The sequence below is a fragment of the Falco peregrinus genome, chromosome 1 (assembly GCF_023634155.1).
Source record: "Falco peregrinus isolate bFalPer1 chromosome 1, bFalPer1.pri, whole genome shotgun sequence".
Classification (NCBI taxonomy): domain Eukaryota; kingdom Metazoa; phylum Chordata; class Aves; order Falconiformes; family Falconidae; genus Falco; species Falco peregrinus.
In genome coordinates, this window is record NC_073721.1 from 78,912,722 (window position 1) to 78,925,298 (window position 12,577).

The window sequence follows — 12,577 nt, forward strand, 5'->3', positions numbered from 1 at the left end:
GCCTTTATGCCTCTCTGACTTCAGCCATAAGCAGCGGCTCTTTTCAGACTGAGCAGCACTACCCAGGAAGGACCAAACCCAAGGCCTCGGTATGTGCTTTGTAAGGTACCAGCTAGTCCTGCAATAATGAGGCCTCCACTGCATTTCCATCACAGCTCACCCACTGTGCATCACTGGTCCTCTAATGAGGATGTTTCTGAGAGAAGGTGGGCTGAACTCTGCCCTGTCACTGATGGTGGTGGTGTGGCTCTTTGCCTACATCTCTTGACATCCCCTATGAGGTCTGGATGCCCCTCAATGGAGTTAACTCCCCTGATGGACTTCTGTCATTTCACCTCCTCTCCACGCTGGCAACCAGTGTTCTTTACTGGCCACTTACCTTCTCACCAACAAAGACGTCACCAGGGAAGCACACTCCTTTGTATCTTGCATAGGAGGTGCCGAGAGTCTCATAACACCAATTCACGGAAATATTCACCACAGAATTACATTTACTACTTCCAAGTAGTTTGTACTTGTTCTTAATGACTTTGCCCACGCAAGGAAATGTAGTGGTTTAATTAAAATGGGGTTAAAGTCCAATAGGCTTAAACTGGTGCGAACCACAGTAGAGACACAAAGTAGAACCCCAGCCTACATATATGTTTAAAGAAAGAACATAATCAGTTAAAAATTTGTTCCTTGGTGTACAAACAAGCTACACGGCTAATCTAGTATTAACATCCAGATTGCAAAAAGCGATAACCTGCGTAAGGGCTACCTGTGCTACATCTGACTGTGGATCACCCTCTTAAATTTGAACAGCATATTATGATCACTGTTAGTGGAAATGGCTCCATAAAACATAAAAATATTAAAATAGTGCCATCAGTCTTTAAAGATCCTGATTATACTTTTGAAATTCATATTGGTCTCAGAATTTGACCCTACATATCCATCCCCTGCTGTAAATTCACTCCTGAAATCAAATCTGTCAGTGGCATGGAGTTTAATTTGATCTTGTGACTCCAGTATTTGCTACTATGCTAACACATTACATTCTGGACAACATATTAAGCCGTGATATAACATTAGGGTCACACAGACATGAGTAAGAAGTAATGTGAGAGTCAATGATTGCCCCGATCCTTTGCTGCTGCCTGTGATTTGAGTTATTCATGTTCTGCAAGGGCAGAAAGATGATACGGATTTCTGCTTAGAAGCCTGAACCGTGGTGTGATAATCAGATGCCAAAGGTTAGTTTTAGTCCAACACAGAGGTGACTCCTGAGAAATCACCCAGAAAACCCCAGTCCAGAGGGTTAGGGTGGAAAAGAGAGAGAGATGCAGCTGGTGTTCAAGTACAAGCACCCCAGCAAGTTGCACGTACGAACCTCTGGCAGCTCATAAAAAGCAGTCATCTGCACATACGCCTACTCATCCCTGTGGTACAGACTTCCACATAAGAGGTAGTGCTTCTTTATAGTACAAATGATAGGTGTGGAGATACACACAGCAACGCATGCTAACAGAGTGTACCAACATTGATACCTACATGCTTAAACATCATCCTCACCAGGAGACACAGGATCTCCTGCCTGCCCACACTGTTTCCTCCAGGAGAGGATGTGTCAGCGTGCCAGCCTGCAGTGCCTCTGGTGGCAGTATCACCCACTGATAGGTGAAAGATGGGACCAGCCTGGGTCGGGGGTGGGTGGGGTTAACATTAGGCAGAATATCTTCTTTCCTCCTTGTTGATGCCCAGGAGGCCAGGATGAAGAGGAAAGGAAGGGAGGAAGAGGCAGGAAGTAGAAGGACCCTGGATCCATCATAACAGGTGGCCTCTGCAGACTTGGCCTTGGACAAGATGGTGGGAAACTTGTGTATTCAGGAAACCATCCATTTGACCTAAGGTCTGAGGATTGAAACCAACAGCAGGGGAGAAAAATGGAGTCTGTGAGGTCTTTATGGTATAGACCCATCCATGCTGCAGTTACACTCAGATGGAAGGGCTGAAAGACAACAGCTTGGTACCACTGTACTGATGGTAAACTGTCTTTATCTCAACCTACAAGTTTCCTCACTTCTGCCCTTCCGATTCTGTCCCCCATCCCACCTGGGGGAGTGAGTGAGCAGCTGAGTGGGGCTTAGCTGGCTGGGGTTAAACCACAACAACCTCACAAGGGGAACAGCATTTGATTCCCACAAACAAAAAAAAAAAGATAGCTAAGAGGAAGCCTTGTCCCCAGCATCTACATCAGACAAGTTTGGGCAAAGCTGGGTTATTAATAATTCCAAGAAAAGGCTTTCAGAGGGCTCCTTCCATAAACTTTCATCTGGGATACCTGCCCAGGAACAGACAGCACTCATGCATATTCTTCCCCCATCACCATTTATTTTGGACTCCTCTTTGAACAACCTATCCTCAGTCACCCAGACAGCAGAGCACTCACAGAGATAACCATGGTGATTTTTCCAGATGCAGAGCCAAACCTACTAGAAACTCAAAGAGACTGCAGATCTCATGCTTTGATTCCTTATTTCAGAGCGAGGGTGCTCAGATCTGGATCTAGAGTGGACAGAAATGCAGGGCTGTTGATCTGTGGGTTGCTCTTGTTGGGCCAGCATGTGACTACATCGGGTCACTGCAGAGTGAAGCAACCCTGGCTTGCATGGCACTGGACACAGTGACTGCTGGAGATCTGGGCCAGGCACTGAGGGACAAACCTGAGAGCATTCTCTGGAGCATTTGGCATCTGGAAAACTAAAAAAAAAAATCTCTTAACAAGCTTCTTGCTAGCTGCTCCCTCCCAGACATTTTTGGCTCTCATAAATGTGAAATAAGACTTTTCTATAAAGATGCAGAAGATGCAGCTGGCAAAATCCTTCCTTGAACACGGTCAGGGAAAACTAAGGAAAGGGAAAGAAAAGCCATTCCATGGGATGCTCTGGTCCTCGTTGCATCACCTACCACACAGGTCCTGGAGAAAGCTGCCCCACCTCCCTGTGCTCCAGACTGGCTGGCCAGTGAGACCTGCTGTGAAGGAGCAAGCTAGAAGCAGCCTCAGCAGAGCCTCCCAAAACCAGCTTCAGCGGGAGCCTTCATCAGGGAGCTGCTTTTCAGCTGAGACTCTTGGCCCCAGCCTCTGCCTGAGCTACACCGCAGGCATGTGCATATCACGGCTGTGCCTGGCTGCACACACCCCACCAATGCAGCCTGGACCTTGATCTGCTCACTACCCACCCCCATCCCTGTCTCACCACCATGGACCTCTCTCTCCTCCTGCACATCACAGATTTTCCATTGCCAGGCTGTGCTCAACCTGAGCAGCTGATGTTCACCACTGACATTACACACCACCAAGCCCTCTGAGTCCAGGCACATGCAGGCAGCTTGCTCTGCCTTCTGGGCATCAGAAAGCAGGACACTAAAACGTATATGGACACATGTGCTTTCTGCTGCATCCTCCTCCCACACGCCCTGAACAGATGACCACCCACAGCGCTGAGCCAGTCCTCGCAGCTTCAGTTTGATATTATTCATCCTGGTTTCCAAAGGTGATGTCCCATCTGGGAGCAGGCAAGTCTAACAGGTCAGTAAGGCATCCCATGGTGCCTTCAGGAAAGTAGAACATTCATAAAACTAACTGTGGAATATTGGCTGTACTGCACATCATCGCTCTAACTGCTGCTTGCTCACACCCAGGTAAACAAAGAAGCCAAGAGTGCGCAGCCATTTCATTTTATTAATTAAAGTGACTGGCATTTATACAGCACCCAAGCACTTTGCAAATCTTAATTAAGCTTCACAGCAGCCCTGAGAGGTGAAACGTGTTCCCGTTTACAAACAGTAAAAATGAGACACAGCGAAGTAAGTGACCTGCCAGTGCACTCAGGAGCTCAGCGGAAAAAATGGGAAAGGATCCAAGATCTTGACGCCTTCCCACCCCTCTCCCTAGCTGCTGCTCTACATGCCAAGTGCTACCCCACAGCTCTAACCCTCACCGGACACCACAGGGACCTCTAGCTCAAGCAGACACATGCGAGTGGAAGTAACACCAGCACAAAAACCTGAAATATTCTCCCATGCCTAAGAGATGCCTCAGGGATCTATAAAAATTTTATTATTTTTCATATATTGAAACATGTGGAGAATCTACAGCCAAGGCTTCAGTACGCCTCCAAAGTTCATTTCACACTGCCCAGGGCCACTGATTTTTATTGTGCTAACGCTGGAGAAGAGTAATACTGGGTGTCTGGGCACAGAGTTATTCCTGCTGAGAAATGTCCCCAGCAGCCAGGGGAGAAAAAGGGAGACCCTGTCCTCACCAGCTTGCCTGCCCTGTCCCCGGGGAAAGCCCCCCCCCCCGTGCTCCCCACAGTCACACCAGTGCTGGGGCAGCACCAGACCTGGGGGCTGCCTGCAGTGGCCTTCCCCGGGCACCACAGCCACCGGCGCTGAGGAACAGATGGCAAGAGGGTGGCTGAGGTGTGGAGGGATGCAGAGGAAAGGGGGAAGGCCACCACCCAGCATTGGTGGGGAGAGTATCTTTGGTCTGGGAGGAGGACGAATGGACAGCCTGACACTCCACGGCTGTGGCAGGGATCTGTTCCCATCTCTCTTTGGGTGGGACCTCACGCTGCAAGAGCAGCGCTTTGGCAGAGAACGCCTGCCTGAGGGAAACAAGCCTGACAGATATTTTGCACAAATAATTGAATTATTTTTAGATGCTCAACACATCCATTCGCAAGACAGCTAGCCACGCAGAGATGAACAGATTTCGCAGCCCCCTACTAATCCACTGAAACAGCTAATCTCCTTAACCCTTGTAGCTCATGAATAATGGCAGACACATGAAAAGGCATTGCACCTCGTTACTTCTGCCCCAGACACTGTCCCCAAAGGAAGGACAGGACTTGCAGCAGGGCTTTTTTTGTCTGTATTATTATTACTATTACTAAAGAGAAAGGCAGGTTCAGATAGGATGCCAGCAGAAAGGGACCAGGACCAACCAAGCAAGGAAGTGCTCCTACAACAGAGAGACCTTTCCTTACTTCCCTCCTTTGCTGTTTCTTGCAGCTTGACATATGCACAGGCATGATTCATCCCTGCTAAAGCAAAAAAGGGTCATCAGCAGCCATCCCAAAAGCATGATAGCTGGGTCGAGGGAGGAGAGGTTATTGTCCAAGTGTCTCTAAAAGCCCCAAGCTTAAAGGCCAAAGGCTTGGTTTGATTGAGCATGGAAAAGAAACCCCTGCAGTCACCTTCTGTTTTAATTTGACTTTTCATTACTTTCGCTAGAACAATCTGAAGCATCTTATTTTGAAAGACAGCTCTGTCTCAGCGCTCTGCGTACACTGTTTACGCTCAGTTCTGCCCTCAGTCCTCACAAGAGTGAGGCTAGGATCCTTCACAAGAGCAAAGGTAGGGTCTGATTCCCAAAGGCTGCATCATCATGGTTTTGTCTACAATGCATGCTTTAAACAACAGGTCTCTAAAATCTTATCAGTTGCAGCAAAACCTGTGAGATAAACAGCATACAGAGAAAAGATCCCTAAATACATGCATAAACACACTCAAACAAAGCTCAGGGGAGACAGAGGCTGTGTCTTGGGCTTTCTACTCTCCACATAGCCAGGACACAAAGTAATATCCTGGTATTTCAGTGCTGCTGAGGAAATAACCCAGCAAATATGTTTGGTTGTATTTCAACTAGGTCTATCAGCAAATCTGCAAAATTCCTGGAACTGTGACAAAAAGGATCACACAACACACTCACAGTGGCAAACAGACATTGCTGCATCCAGAAGAGATGCAGGAATTGCCCATCCACAGGTGTTAGTATGGCTGTATCAGTTCTTGCTGCTAAATGCTTTGGAAAAACCTCTCAACTGCTGCGAAACAGAGGGACCTGTGCTTTTCTAAAGCTGTCACTGCATACTTCCACATAATTACATATACCTGGGTGAATTTCTAGCACAGTTAAGGTGCAGAGGCACAAGGGGCAGAAATATTTCTACATCTCATGAAATTCACATAAAGGATCCACAAAAGGTTATGATTTATTTTATCAGCATTCCCTAACCTGAGCATACCCACGCTCTGCTGCTGGGAGAACCTGTGCTAAGTTTGGCCAACGCAGCCCCACAGCGGACCAGCAAAACTAGTAACGAGCCCTGTCAGTGCACACGAGTGTACAGCAGTGCACACCAGTGCAGAGGAGAAGGCCCGGCCCTTCCCAATATCTGGCCACAGCACTACAATCCTGCATTATCAAGAAATATGCACCAAAAAGTCTCAAAGTTATCCCAATCCAAGCTCAGGCCAAGGTGCACTGAAGGAAATGCCAAAGTTAGCTCTGACTTCTGCAGAGACAGCACAAGTCCCATAGCTGGCAGTGGGTCTGCAGCAACAAATCTAATTTATAGATTACTTTTCCAAATTCAGCAATATTTTCAACATAATTACAGCAGTACAAGGCTGAGTGTTCATGTCTTGGAAGATCCTTAGGGATCCTAGTATCCGTGTATGTCTACTGTTATCCCTGCTGCTATGGAAAGTGTTCTTTATGGAGAGCCTGTTTGCCAACAAGTGATTTTACCTGCTCTGGAAACCTGAACTTGAAGAAAATTCTCTGAGATTCTCTACCGACAAATTTAACTGTTCCTTCTGAAATGTCTACAGCTTTTTTCTTAACCTGGAGAAAAAGAAAAACCAAAAAGCCAGCGCTACAAGACAGTGGTGGTGGATTTTTTTCAGAAGTTTTTCCATACTATTCAGAGAATCATCAAAATGGGCCAACAAATGAACTACAGATTTTCCACCACTCTGTAGAAGTGCACAGCAAAGCATCCGCTCTGTCCTTCCCACCTCAGTTCTGTGAGACTAAAGCATCTAAGATTTCAACTTGTTAGGAATGTCACAGTAGTACCTCTCACCAGCAACAAAGTCAAAATTAATGTTAAATTAGCATTAATATTTAAAATAAGTTATTCTATTCCATGCTGCTTTGTTTGTGAGGAGATCGGGGTAGTCTCTGAGGCTTTCCAGTTGGCTTCCCTGCCAGGGCATCTGCTAGCTGAAAACTGATACATTCCAGCATTTTAACTTGTTCAATACTACAGCATCTGAAACATGGTCGAGATGGATGGTTTCTTCAAAGCAGTTCTTGCTTGGGACTTCTGAGTGGGGAGCCCAGTTGGATTATAGTTAAAATTTACAGATTTTGGAGTACGGAAAGGTCCTTTTTCCTGTTTGCCCTTTCCATCAGCCTGCTCTGTCTGGGGGTGTCCTGATGTCAGTCCTGCTCCCCCATCTGACTGCACGTCCTGGCTCCCCATTTCTCCCCATCCTGCTCTGCCCAAGCTGAAACAACACGAGCAAAGACCCCCTCCCCACTGCCCTGCTCCCTGCACAGGGCTGTTCACCAGGAGCCTGGGCTTCTCCCCACACCTCCCACTAACCAGGGCACCACTAACACCTTCTCACCTTGCCTGCAGCCAAAGGAAGCTGAAATGTAGAAGCTGTGACTCACAGGGAGAGCAAAATGCAATGCTGCTTGCAGCTCACTGCTTCTCCAGCCTTGACGCATGGATGGAATCACTGGGGACTATCTAGACAGTTCCCTGCCAGACCTTGCCTCTTTTATAATCAGGTGTCCCTGCTGTGAGACTGCAGTGTTTCCCCACTGGGAACATTTCCCCCCACAGCGAGGGGGAATAATGCCAGTGCACACCAGCCACTCTAGAAAAGACTCTGGGAATGGTCTGGCAAAGGGAGAAATAGTCCTAGGCAAAATCAACGTTTGGCTGAAGCCATGCAAACACCTGTTCAAACACTGCTCAGCAGCATCCCTAAAAGCAAACCTCCCCTACATGCTGAGTCCCCTCAGATGGTGCCCCAGAGACAATCCCACATCTCCCCTACCCAATCGTGTTAGCACGCTATCTCTGGAGGCACAGGGTGCTTGGCCACTTCCCAGGAAGGACCCTCTCGCCAGTGCCAACAGAAGACCCTCTGCCCAGGACAGCTGGACCCCCACATCTCCAGGCACAGCCCCAGCCCTGTCCTGTCCCCAGGCCCAGCAGCCCGCTGGGGTGTCTGGCACACAGTGATTGCTCTGCAATAATCAGCTTGTAGTCAGAAATTAAGCAATAGCTTTTGACCGGAGGCACTGTGGGCCAGCTGCTCGAGCTGTGCGAGCGTACTGCTGCACACTGACCCTCTTCCCTGGTCCGGCGGCTGTGTTCTCCGAGTGCCCAGCTCCACACAGGTGAGGCTTGCAGAGACACCAGACCAGGAGGGGAAGGAGACAGGCTTGCATAGAGGATGCAGCAGGTACACAGCCACAAGTGGTGGCAGAATGTCCCCTCCCGCTGGTCTGGGCACCAGCATCTGATGGCTACTGCTGCTGCACTGGAGACAGCTAAGGAGGAGGCATGCATCTGCTGACAGACACCATGGCACATTGCAACAATCACCATCCCAAATGGCACCGGGAGCAGGACACAAGCCTCTCGCAGCACCTGGTGTGCCAGGGAGAGACAGCTCTCCAGAGGCCTCCTCCCACTCACACCCTTTCTCTCAAGCCAACGTATGAGCTCAGGTGTCCGGAGAGGAAGGTGCAAGGCCCAGGGTATCACCACACATTGCAGCGGTATTAATGAAATCCTTCTCACATTGTACTGGAAATGCAAAGCCTCCTTCCCCAGAAGCCAGCACTTCCAGCAAGATGCCTGCTGTCTTCACATCCCAGGTGTTCCCCATGAAAAACCCCACCACATCATCAAGGTTAAGCAGCACTAGACCACCAAAGGGTTAAAGCCAGAGAGGCAATTTGAGATATGACTGAGCTGAGCCTCAATACATTGGAGGGTAAAAACCTCAGGGAGGCTTTTGCTGAGAATCTTAACAGGATCAGCCTATGGGATTCATTTTCATCCAGAGGTCAGTGCCCACGTATCAGCTAGCAAAGGGGCCAGGTGCCCTCCTTGCACCAGGTTGGCTACAAGGAGATGCCCCCTACAGCCCTGGGGAGCCCACAGCTTCACCCCTCCGCAACCTGCTCTTGCTCAGCAGGACCTAGGTCGCTGCTCCCAGGCTCCTGGCTTTCCCTGCTCTGCAGGCTGGCTGGAGGCCCAGATCTCACCTTCACACTGCCCAGTGTACTAGCTGGCCCTCATACAGGGCACAGGTGAAATTTCAATAATTGCAATGGCTGTTAAACAAGATCCAACAAAGCCACTGTCCTTGCACTTCTTTGACTCCCTTCTCACATCTAGCCTTATTTTCTTCCATGGAAATGAGCCTGCAGGGATCACTTCATTTATGCTGCTCAGCACTACCAACTCCAGTAACCTGAGTCCTCATTTGCATCACCAAGGGTGTAAATTTGCCCCGAAGAACCATGATCCACCCACAAAATTCTCCCCTGAGCCAGACAGAGGAGGAGCAGAGGGAAAAAGATAATGGCTGGGACAATCTAGAGTAACAGAAAAATCCAGGAGAAGAACCGTAAAGAAAGGGAACAGGAGTAATCTGCAATGCTACCTTATGGATTCTTCAAGTAAAGCTGAAAAATGCCATATTTCAAAAATCCCCCCTGACTTGGGCACACCTCTAGCCACTGCATTTTGCCCCTGGATGCCTGCTGCATTCACAGTGAAACGTGAAGAAAAGCACGGAGAAATGGCCTGTGGAGCTGGGATGCTGGAGTGTCACAACTCATCACAGGGTGGAGAAAAAAACACCCCAGAGCTCTGACAGCTCAGCCCTGCATGTCACATCAGTGTCCATTGAGGAAAGCAGGCACAGGAGCTGTCTTGGTACAAAAAACACTCTGCACAAAAACAGCCGTGTCTGTGGGAGGAGGATGGAGCTCAAGGGGCCAGTGGAGGTATCTCAAGAGAGAAATGAAACGTTCAGTTTCAAGCTAGCTAGAAGACTAAAGTTTAAAAGACCATGTCTAGCTGTACAGCTTCCTAACAAAGACCTAAACTCCTTTTCCACCACATTTTCCATAGTGTTGATAGCAAAGTATCACATATGATATTTGTGTTGTGGTTAACACTCTTGCAGGAGGTGGGGAAGCACTCAGGTTTGGAGCAGCAGGTCAATGCATACATCTGAACAGTGACACCAAATTTTTTGTGACTCAAGCCTACTTTCCCAAGGGAGAAAAGGGCATTCCATGGGCTCAGGTTCACACAGAGCTTGCTCCTGGCTAGGAACCACTAATATGGTGAGCGGTATCAGCATCCTTCTTTTGCACAAAACAGATGAAAGGCAACGGACCCAAAATCCAGCTTGCAGGGCCTGATGAGGGAATGAAAGGAGAAAACCTGGGACTATTCCTCACCACTTGCAATTTGGGGAGCACGTAGTTACAGACCCCTGACAGCATCTTCCCCTCCTGCCTGCAGCTTCTGGTCTGACTGGTGCCATCACAACCACTATACAATGTTATTTCCTTTGAATTTCAGGCATTCACCACGTAAGAGCTCACCATGAGAACTGAGACAAGGTGAATGTTTTCAGAATGGTTTCCAGGGCCTGGGTAATTCAGTTTCATCCTGAAGTTACTGGTTCCCACACAGCCTCACTAGGAAGGCAGACTGATAGCTAACGGCCAACTTGGGGTCCATCTCACATATGATAAACGACTATGACATCCCAGAAAAAAAGAGCAAACGCCAAAGAAGCAATAGTCATGCTGAGCATGGCAAAGATATGTAGTTAAAAATAACTAATGCTAGAAACGCTGTGTAAAGCAAACATTACACCAATCTCCCAAGAGTGACATTTTAGAAGATACTCATGGAAGCAGTCCTGTGTATAGCCAGAGTGAAGTTTTGTGCACTTCACTATGTCTCAGAGGGGCAGAAACAATTTTGAGATCTCTGCCTGATATTTGCTGTTGAGTTTACGTCTCCTAGAAGTGCCTCCTGTGAACTTAAAAAAGGCAGAGTAAAGGAATCCCAGGCAACCACTTTTCCAGCAGGAAAAGCCACCTGGTATTCCTTAGTTCCCAGAAGGTGCTAGACAGGCCCTGTCCTTACCCTGCCTCCCACAACAAAATAGCAGATGCCTGCCACACTGAGCAGGTGACCGGTTCAATCCCCCTCGGCATCCTGGCAGTGCCCAACTCCAGCTGGTTTGGGCATGGTGCCTGCAGCACATCACCTGTGTTAGAGGTCTCTAAACAGGGCTGGCATTCAGCTCCTATCTTGAAGCTTGAGGACTCCTTTCATCCCAATTTGTACAACAAGTGATGCTATTCTTATTCAGAGAAATGTCTCATTCATAGAAATGTTCTTCACAGATGGGAACAAAAAGCCTTGTGCACTGGAGAAGCTCTTAGCAAATACTGGGTGGCAGCAGAGCTCACCCTCCTTTCCTGCTGCAGCCCCATCTGTATGGCTTTGCTACCCTAATGCCATTATCTGACAGACCATACTCACCTATTCCCCCTTCCCCACCCTTTTTCACTAGCCTCTTTCCTCGGTCTGTCTCCAGTCCCCGGGCAGATCCACAGACCGATCTAACCCACTTGGTTTGAGAAAGAAAATCTCTTTGCCCCAACTCCTCTCTCGAAAACCCCAATGCACTCTCCAGTCTCTTCCCAACTATCTCAGTGTCTCTTCAACTGTCTGATTATTAATGCTGCATAATACTGAACTCAGATGTGGCACTAAAAACCTCCTCCAGGAAATACCCAGCCCCACCACCTCACTCAGGTGACCCCAGGAAAAAAACAGAAATTCATGCTCCTTTCCTTGTGGGATCTCTGGGGAATTGTATACACATCCCTTGCTCACCCAGTAGTGACTCTTGGCAGCTCAGAGGATTTTTGGAACCGATTAGTCATACCCAATGCCTCAGGTACTCTGCCTGCACCCAGCTTTTTGGGAATGGAGGACGTGGTTAAGGGACGGCATCCCCACTTGAGTTCTCAGAAGACAGCCTGGAATTAGCTGTGTAGGTGTCAGTAGCACAGCTAATCCAGAGGCAGCATTTCAGCCACCTTCTCCAAGCTACTTCTAAAACTTTCAAGGACACAGACGAGCAAGGGTGAGACAGACAGTGAGAGGAAAAATAGGAGAAGGGAATAAGGAGGGGTGAGATGCTTGAGAATGTAGACATTTGCCTCGTGCTGTTCCCTGAAGGAAGCACCACACTCATCCAGGCTTATGTTACACTGGGAGGCAAGACAGAGAAAAAGAAAATAGGCGATGCTGGCCTGGTGACACAGGCACTCACCTTCATGGAGTACCACTGGTATGGGGACAAACTCCTTTGATTGCATGAGCTGCTGACTCAGGCATAAGCCCATCTTATACAGATGGATGAGATCCCACAGCAAGGGGAGGCATGAGGAGGGGGGACACTCTGCCAACCCCTGTAAGCGTGGCTGCGTAAGGTACCAGCATCACCGCTACACAGGGAGCCACCAACAGCTCTGCAGACAGGGCACCACAGTGCCTCCCATCCCTGCTGCTTGCCGCTGGGGAGAAGCACATGGTGAAGGTGCAAATCCCACCCCAAGGTCTCCTGGGTCTGTAAGTGGACCATTGCCAAGACAGCGCATGTGACAGCAGTG

At 48.6% G+C, this 12,577-nt stretch overlaps 1 protein-coding gene across 4 annotated transcripts in view; it reads right to left on the reverse strand.

Annotated features, from left to right (window-relative positions):
- The window catches only part of SLC8A3 (solute carrier family 8 member A3), a 114,573-nt gene that overhangs the window by 50,475 nt on the left and 51,521 nt on the right, over positions 1-12,577 (reverse strand). The gene's annotated exons all lie outside the window — the stretch shown is intronic.